This window comes from Octopus bimaculoides, chromosome 1 (assembly GCF_046866305.1).
Source record: "Octopus bimaculoides isolate indiv1 chromosome 1, ASM4686630v1, whole genome shotgun sequence".
Lineage (NCBI taxonomy): Eukaryota > Metazoa > Mollusca > Cephalopoda > Octopoda > Octopodidae > Octopus > Octopus bimaculoides.
In genome coordinates, this window is record NC_142928.1 from 169,114,740 (window position 1) to 169,122,239 (window position 7,500).

General features: G+C 37.8%; 1 long non-coding RNA gene and 1 other non-coding gene across 3 annotated transcripts in view; one reads left to right on the plus strand and one right to left on the minus strand.

The window, feature by feature from the left end:
* Positions 1-963: 963 nt before the first annotated feature.
* LOC106883135 (uncharacterized) overlaps positions 964-7,500 on the plus strand; it is a 274,310-nt gene continuing 267,773 nt past the window's right edge. For both annotated transcript variants that reach the window (XR_016244244.1, XR_016244245.1), the window contains exon 1: positions 964-2,312. This is a non-coding gene — a transcript (uncharacterized LOC106883135). The remainder of the gene's footprint in view (positions 2,313-7,500) is intronic.
* Positions 3,707-7,500, minus strand: part of LOC149137851 (uncharacterized) — a 14,409-nt gene continuing 10,615 nt past the window's right edge. The window contains exon 2 of the long non-coding RNA XR_016244243.1: positions 3,707-5,963. This is a non-coding gene — a long non-coding RNA (uncharacterized LOC149137851). The remainder of the gene's footprint in view (positions 5,964-7,500) is intronic.

The window sequence follows — 7,500 nt, forward strand, 5'->3', positions numbered from 1 at the left end:
ATAGTAGGTGCCTTAGGTATAATCAAAAAATATTCAGACAAATACATAACAAAAATACCAGGACTTACAAATATATATAACATACAGAAAATTGCACTACTGGGTACTGCACACATTCTACGCAAAACACTTTCAATACAGTAAACAGAAGAGCACCACAGCAAACCACAGCACATACCCAAGGCGCACAGAGCTGCGCTCGGTAGTGAAGTGAAAGCACGTTATAAAAATAAAACTACTGAATAATAATAATAATAATAATAATGATGATGATGATGATGATGATGATGATGATGATGATGATGATGATGATGATGATGACGATGATGATGATGATGATGATGATGATGATGATGATACTGGGTGCTTTTATTTGCCTCAAGGGTGACGAAATAGTGGTGGTTGTCATGGTAGTGTTGGGGGCGGTATTATTACGACGTGCTGCAAATAGGCACAAGACCACAAAATTTGGCAGAGAGAAAAATCGATTATATCGATTTTAGTATCTGACAGGAAGGGAATAATGAAAGGCAAAGTTGACCTTGGCAAGGATCTGAACTCAAAAGTGTTTCCGAACGCAACTTACAGACCTTGTTTTACTGCTTTTGCCATACAACAAACAAAACAAAACAAAACAAAACAAAGAAACAAACAAAACAAGCAAGCAAACAAACTAACAATATCAACAACTACTGCTGCAGCATCAAAAATAACTAAGAGACGACGACACAATGAAAAGAAAGTGAGTGGGAGGGGAAAGAATAGGAGGAAACCATCAAATAGCCAGGATGATCCAGCATCGGGCGATATCTGTGGGTTCGGCCACGACTGATAAAAGCAGTATGTTGGCGTGTGTATGTCCAGTGATCTCGGTGGGAGAATCGATAGCGCTAAACAAACTTACGATATAATGTAATATATATATACACACACAGACATGTGTGTGTGTGTGTGTGTGTGTATGTATATATGCATATCTATATATGAACGAGTGAATAACACGTCTGAATTGTAGATGCATATACGTGTCTCCTCCGTCTTTCTCACTCTGTATATGTGGGTGTATGCGTGTATATATATATATGTGTGTGTGTGTGTGTGTGTGTATAAGTGAGTGTGTGTACGTACATGTATATGCGTGTGGGTGTGTACATGTATATGCACGTGTGTGTATGTAAACTGTGTTGTGTTTGGGTAGTGTCTACGCTCTACTCCCGCCAATAACATTGCTACTAGCAAGCACTACCACTACCGTATAATATAACACAACAAACAACGACGTTCGCTACCTCCAACATTACCACTAGCCCTTTTAAATTGAACATCACCGCCGACACCGTTACTAGAACTACTACAAGAGCTGCCACCACCACCACCACCACCTCCACCACCACCACCACCTCCACCACCACCACCACCTCCACCACCACCACCACCTCCACCACAACAACAACAACAATAATAATAATAATAATAATCAAATAGTAACAATTATATATTGAGACAGCGCTAAAAGTAACACAACACAGTTAACTAATGATTAGCCGAACTTGAATCTTATTTACAAACAAAACCGTTTCCATTCAAGCATGGACGTTATGCATTGCCTGCTTCAACAGGACCTCTGTGTGCTATATATATAAATTGATGAAATCTAACAGGCACGAATGCACGAGTGTACGCATGTATGCACATAAGCACACATACCTATATTCCATCACGGACTTATTCTTAAGTTTTTCCTATACTGTATCTTAGAGTGTCCACGGAAACATAAGCCAAATATATATGCAATCACACATATACATATACGCAAAGACATACACGTGTTCAAACCTACACATACAAATACGCACATATGCACGCACACACAGACATACGTATGCAATACACGGCTTTTAACAAACAGACGGAGAAACAGATAATTTTACTGCACTAAATACTAAAAGTTTACACATACAAACACACACACGCGCTCACACATTTGCACATGCACACACACACGTTTGTACAAACACACCCGTACACTTACGCACACATAGCTATGCAACCGTCCACGCAAACATAGGTCACACATAACACATACACCTACGTACACGTCCACACACAGAGAAAAATGTCTACATTAAAAACAAGCATTTATCTTCTCCCCTCTTTCGCTCCGGCTTAATTTTCTCTTGTCCGTCTGATTGAAAAGTAATGTGGAAGTAACGAAAAGAAACAAATAGTAATCATAACTATAATAATAACAATAACAATAATAATAATAATAAACGAAGACAGCAAAATGAACAGCTGGCAATGACTGCATCGTAAGTACAAACATTTAACACTCTAACTCCATAACGCGCGCGAGTCTGAATGCGCGTGTGCATGTGTCTGTGCGTGCGTGAGTGTAATTTTTCTTTTCTTTCTATCTTTCTTTTTGTGTTTCTTTTCTTCTCTTCCCTTCTCTCATTGTTTTTCATTTGTAAATATTGTTTGACGCAGACGATCATATCTCGTTCTTTTCTTTTTTCTTTTTTCCTTATATTCTTTTCGTCAGTTAAATCCGCGTGGAATGTTTATATCGTTTAATGGATATACACGGGCGGTTGGATAGCAACATACGATGTTTCTCGCGTCCCTTTAAAGTTCCGAGTTCAAACCTAGCTTGGGTTCTGCGGTACCTTTTAACATTCCGGAGTTCGATACATACAAATACCAGTAAAAGACCGTGGTCGAGTTAATTCCATGGTTTTCTCCCCTATAATTTGTAGCTGTGTGCCAATATTATACACAAATCAATATTAATAATAGCTAGCAAGGAAGGGCAGTTAAATAGTAGAATGAAAGGACAACATGCAAAATATCTTGCAGTATTAATTTACATCCCCTTACGTTCCGTGTTCAAATCTCAGCCGTAGCAGACTTTAGATATCATCTTGGTGCATTCGGCAAAATAATTCCCAGTTATATATTGCGGTTTGATTTAATCGGTAACAACCATTCTTCATAATTTGTGGCATTGTGACCAATATAAAGAAGTTAATATCTATGGTCGTTACTGATGTTAGTCTTTAACGCTCGGGTTAACTCCGAACGAGCAGACCTAAGATTAAAAGCATTCCAGCCGTGAGCATAGCGTCTTCTTTTTTTTCTTTTTTTCTTTTTCAGGCATAGCTTATTCAGGACTACCTCATGTAATGTGTTTTTCGCAAACCCCTTAAAAACGGTAGAGATGCATCTTGGAGAAGATTTAACTGCTACTTCTAGCATGTCGAGTGCTCGCACAGAGGCTTTCTCTTTCTCTCTCTTTCTCTCGCTCTTTCTCTCACTCTTGATATCAATAGATAACAGTGAAAGGTGATGATTGGATAACAAATCGGTAGAGCGACTGACATAGTATCTTGCGGAATTTATTACAACAATTTACGTTTCGAGTTCAAATACCGTTACAGGCTACTGAGGTGGCAGTATGAATAAAGCACCTTAAAAAAGTATTTAGTTTCCAACTTCTTCCTGAGTTTTGTACTTGACTGGTGGTATTTTATTAATCGACCCCGGAAGTACTAGAAGCAAAACTAACCTTTAATAATAATTCTTTCCATTTTATTTGCCAACAGGGCCCATTCATTCATACAATGACATGTAAACAAACGGGTTAGAAATATGTGACGATAAGTTATCTATAAAAACAAAGTGGTGCCGATGAAGAAATTGTGCAATGTATTAAGACGTTAGCTTTTTTAATGATACAAATAATTACAATTAAATGATTGTTAATAATAAAGAGACTGTTTTTTTTTTTTTTTTTTTGATAAACCAGTAGTCAAGTACTTGGGTCAATCTGATTGACTACAATCGCTCAGTTTTATGTTTTTGATAGAAATCATCGTAGTTTATCATTGGTAGGGTGTCGGACAAAATGATCTGCGGTATTTGGTTACTTACGTCCCTTTATATTCCGAGTTCAAGTCTTACCTGTGTCTTCTTGTGCCCTTCAACAATACGACTTGTGGAGGAATGTCGGCATAAGGAATACCAGTAATTTACCTGGGTCGATTTAACTGAGTTTTCCTTCGCCCACAAGACGCGCGTCCGTATGCGTATTACGTTCGCAATAATTTCTTATTATAAGGTGCGGGCTTGGTAGAGTCGCTAGAGTGCAGGTTAAAAATGCTTTCTAGTTATTTGCTCTGGTCCTCTTCGATTTGCGTTCAAATCCTGTCGAGTTCAACTTTGTCTTTCATCATTCCAGTGGATTTCCAGAACTTTCTAGCATAGAACATGCACTTGTCCATTTACATTCTTAGTTCAAATTCCAACGATGGGGCCACTATTGATTATACAATGGAGAGCTTGTAGGTGGAGCCACTACTCTGAGCTACGGTTTTTAACTTTGGCATAAGCATTCGCATAAGGGTGTCGTGGACTCAACAGAGGCAGGAAATATCAAAGAGCTGCTGTGAGGATTCTCGTGATTAGATGATGGGAATTTTTTTAGAAATAAAATATTTAAATCAGGTACAATACTTATATTCTAAACACATTTTCGAAAAAAAATCTTAGTTAAACATTGTGTTGTCTGTGAGTAGAAACATGACTGATAATGAACCATGGTCCAATATAATTTCATTATTTGTATGCTTTCCCAGTACATTTGTTGAAAGTGCAAGAATGGCTCAAGCGAGCCCGCACTGAGCCCGCGCCTGTAGACAGAAGAGAACGGTTGGAAGAAAAGTGCCTGCCTATGGTGGGGTATTTCAGGATCTGTGGGGTTCCATTTTTGCCCCTAATTGTTACTCCCCCTATTGGAAATTTTGTTGTTATTGTCTTTTTATTGTTTACACGTATATAAATCCTTACCGAACTTTGTTTGTATCGTCCTAAATAGTTCGTTTTTATAATCTTCAAGGTTTTGGATTGGGCCTTGGAGAAAATTCTTTGTAGAACTTCCGGCTCTTAACATTCTGAATCAAAGTCTGCTGGAGTAAAGTTTGCCTTTCACCTTTTCAGAGTTGATAAAATAAAGAACCCGTCAAGTATTGGGGTCGATGGTATCAACTTATCCACTCACCACTTAAAATTTATATCAAAACAATATTCTGAGAACGATTATAACTTTGCTTTTGCAAAACATGGGAAACAGTGATTGTAAAACGTCATTCGGTGGAAGGGTAGGGGTGAGAAATTGAAGTTAAAGGGGAATCAATCGTGACTGAAACTGTCGGATGATGTTAAGACATTTACTATTTTAGCAAAAATGTTTTCGTTCTTGCTGGCGCAGATGTGGTAGTTGTAGTGCCGATTTTAGCGGTGTTATTGTTCTTCATTCCCTGGTCCAGCCACATGAATTCCAAAAGGATTTCAGCAATTTTAGGCACACGCATGGCCGTATGGCTAAAAAGCTCGTTTTGCAGCCACGTGGTTTCAGATGCACTCCTACATGGCACCTTGAGCAAGTATCTTTTACTCTAGCCCCAGGCTGATCAAAGCCCCGTGTGTGACTTTGGTTGACGGAAACTGTGAAAGTCTGTCATGTATATGTATATATGTGTGTGTCCCTGTGCTTGTAAGTGGATGTAACTGTTTGTACACAATACCGCTTGACAACCGGTGTTGGTTTGTTCACAACTCCGTAACTTAGTGGTTTGTCAAACGGATTCAATAAAATAATACCAGAATTAAAAGCATTGGGGTCGATATATTTGAGTAATATACTCCAAAGTGATGCCTCAGCATGGCCGCAGTCTAAGTAAAAGATAAAAGATAAAAGATGACCAGACTATTTTTTTAAATGAGTATCAAGACTAACACCATAGTTTGCTTAAAGAGGCAGCAGCGGTGGGGCGTAGTTGGAGGAATATTTGGTTACTATTTCACGTAGGTTCAGTAGTCACATAGACGCTCTCTCGTAGGATCGTCGTCGTCGTCGTCGTCGTTCGATTGTGTTGATTGCCGACTGTCGTGTTTAGAAGCTGCTGCAGAAAGAAAATAGACAGAAAATGTTGTAATCGCAAAAGGAGAAATTCATGTGAAGTTTACATTGAAGCAGATGAGGTGAATTTTCGCACTCCTACTTTCAATAGCATTTATTCGCCACACCTATCAAGTGATATGTTTAGAGGAACCATCTAGGGTGTCTCTAGCATGATGTACAGCGGAGACGGAGACGTCTAAGGAGAGTCTACATTGGCGCTTAAGCTGCTGAAATAGCAGTCAAAACTTCCTCTAATCTTATACTACCATCTAAGACGATATGTTGATATTATATATAGTTCTAAGTTTAAACAACAACAATAATAATAATAATAATAATAATAATAATAATAATAATAATAATAATGAATGGATGGATATGTCTCGATCATATTTTACTTGTCGAAGAATAACAACAGTAACAGCAGTAGGAAGAAAGGAGCGCAACGTATTACATGTACTGCTGTTTAGGTCTTCACGGTTAACACACAACAGCATGCTGACACCAACACCACCACAGACTTTATGAAAAACATCGTTATCAAACACCATGCATATCAAATCGTACCGTTTCTCATATTCTCTTTTCCTAATTGCCCTGAACCTCATACTTACACACACATGTGTATGTTGTGTGTGTTTGTGCATATATAAACACGTATACACACATATCTATCTATCTATCTATCTATCTATCTATCTATCTATCTATCTATCTATCTATCTATCTATCTGTCTGTCTATCTGTCTATCTATCTATCTATCTATCTATCTATCTTTTATATTTTACTTGTTTCAGTCAATAGACTGCGACCAAGTTGGGGCACCTCCTTCAAGAATTTTAGTCGAATGAATCAACCCTACAACTTATTTTTTAAAAATCTTTGTACTTATCCTATCGGTTTCTTTTGCCGGGCCGCTAGGTTGCGGGGACATAAACACACCAACATCGGTTGTCAAGCAGTGGTAAGAAACATACTGTTACACAAGAACGCACTCAAACACATACAACACACACACACACATATGCATATAAACAGACACACACAGACACACGCAGACATACACAGACGCTCGCGCGCACACACATGTATAGATGCTGACACATATACACGTGTATGACAAGGGGCGAAAGTTGATCGGGTAATTTGAACTCAGAACGTTAAGACGGACGAAATGACGCTAAGCATTTTGCCCGACGTGCTAACCTTTCTGCCAATTCCCCGCAATAATAATTATAATAATAATGATAATAATAATAATAATAATAATAATAATAATAATAATAATAATAATAATAACAATAATGATCCTTTCTATTTTAGGCACAAGGCCTGACATTTTGGGGGAGGGGTAAGCCAATTACATCGACCCCAGTGATCAACAGGTACTTATTTTATCCACTCCGAAGGATGAAAGGCAAAGTCGACCTCGGCGGCATAATAATAATAATAATAATAATAATAATAATAATAATAATAATAATAATAATAATAATAGTTATAATAATAATAATAATAATAATAATAATAATAATAA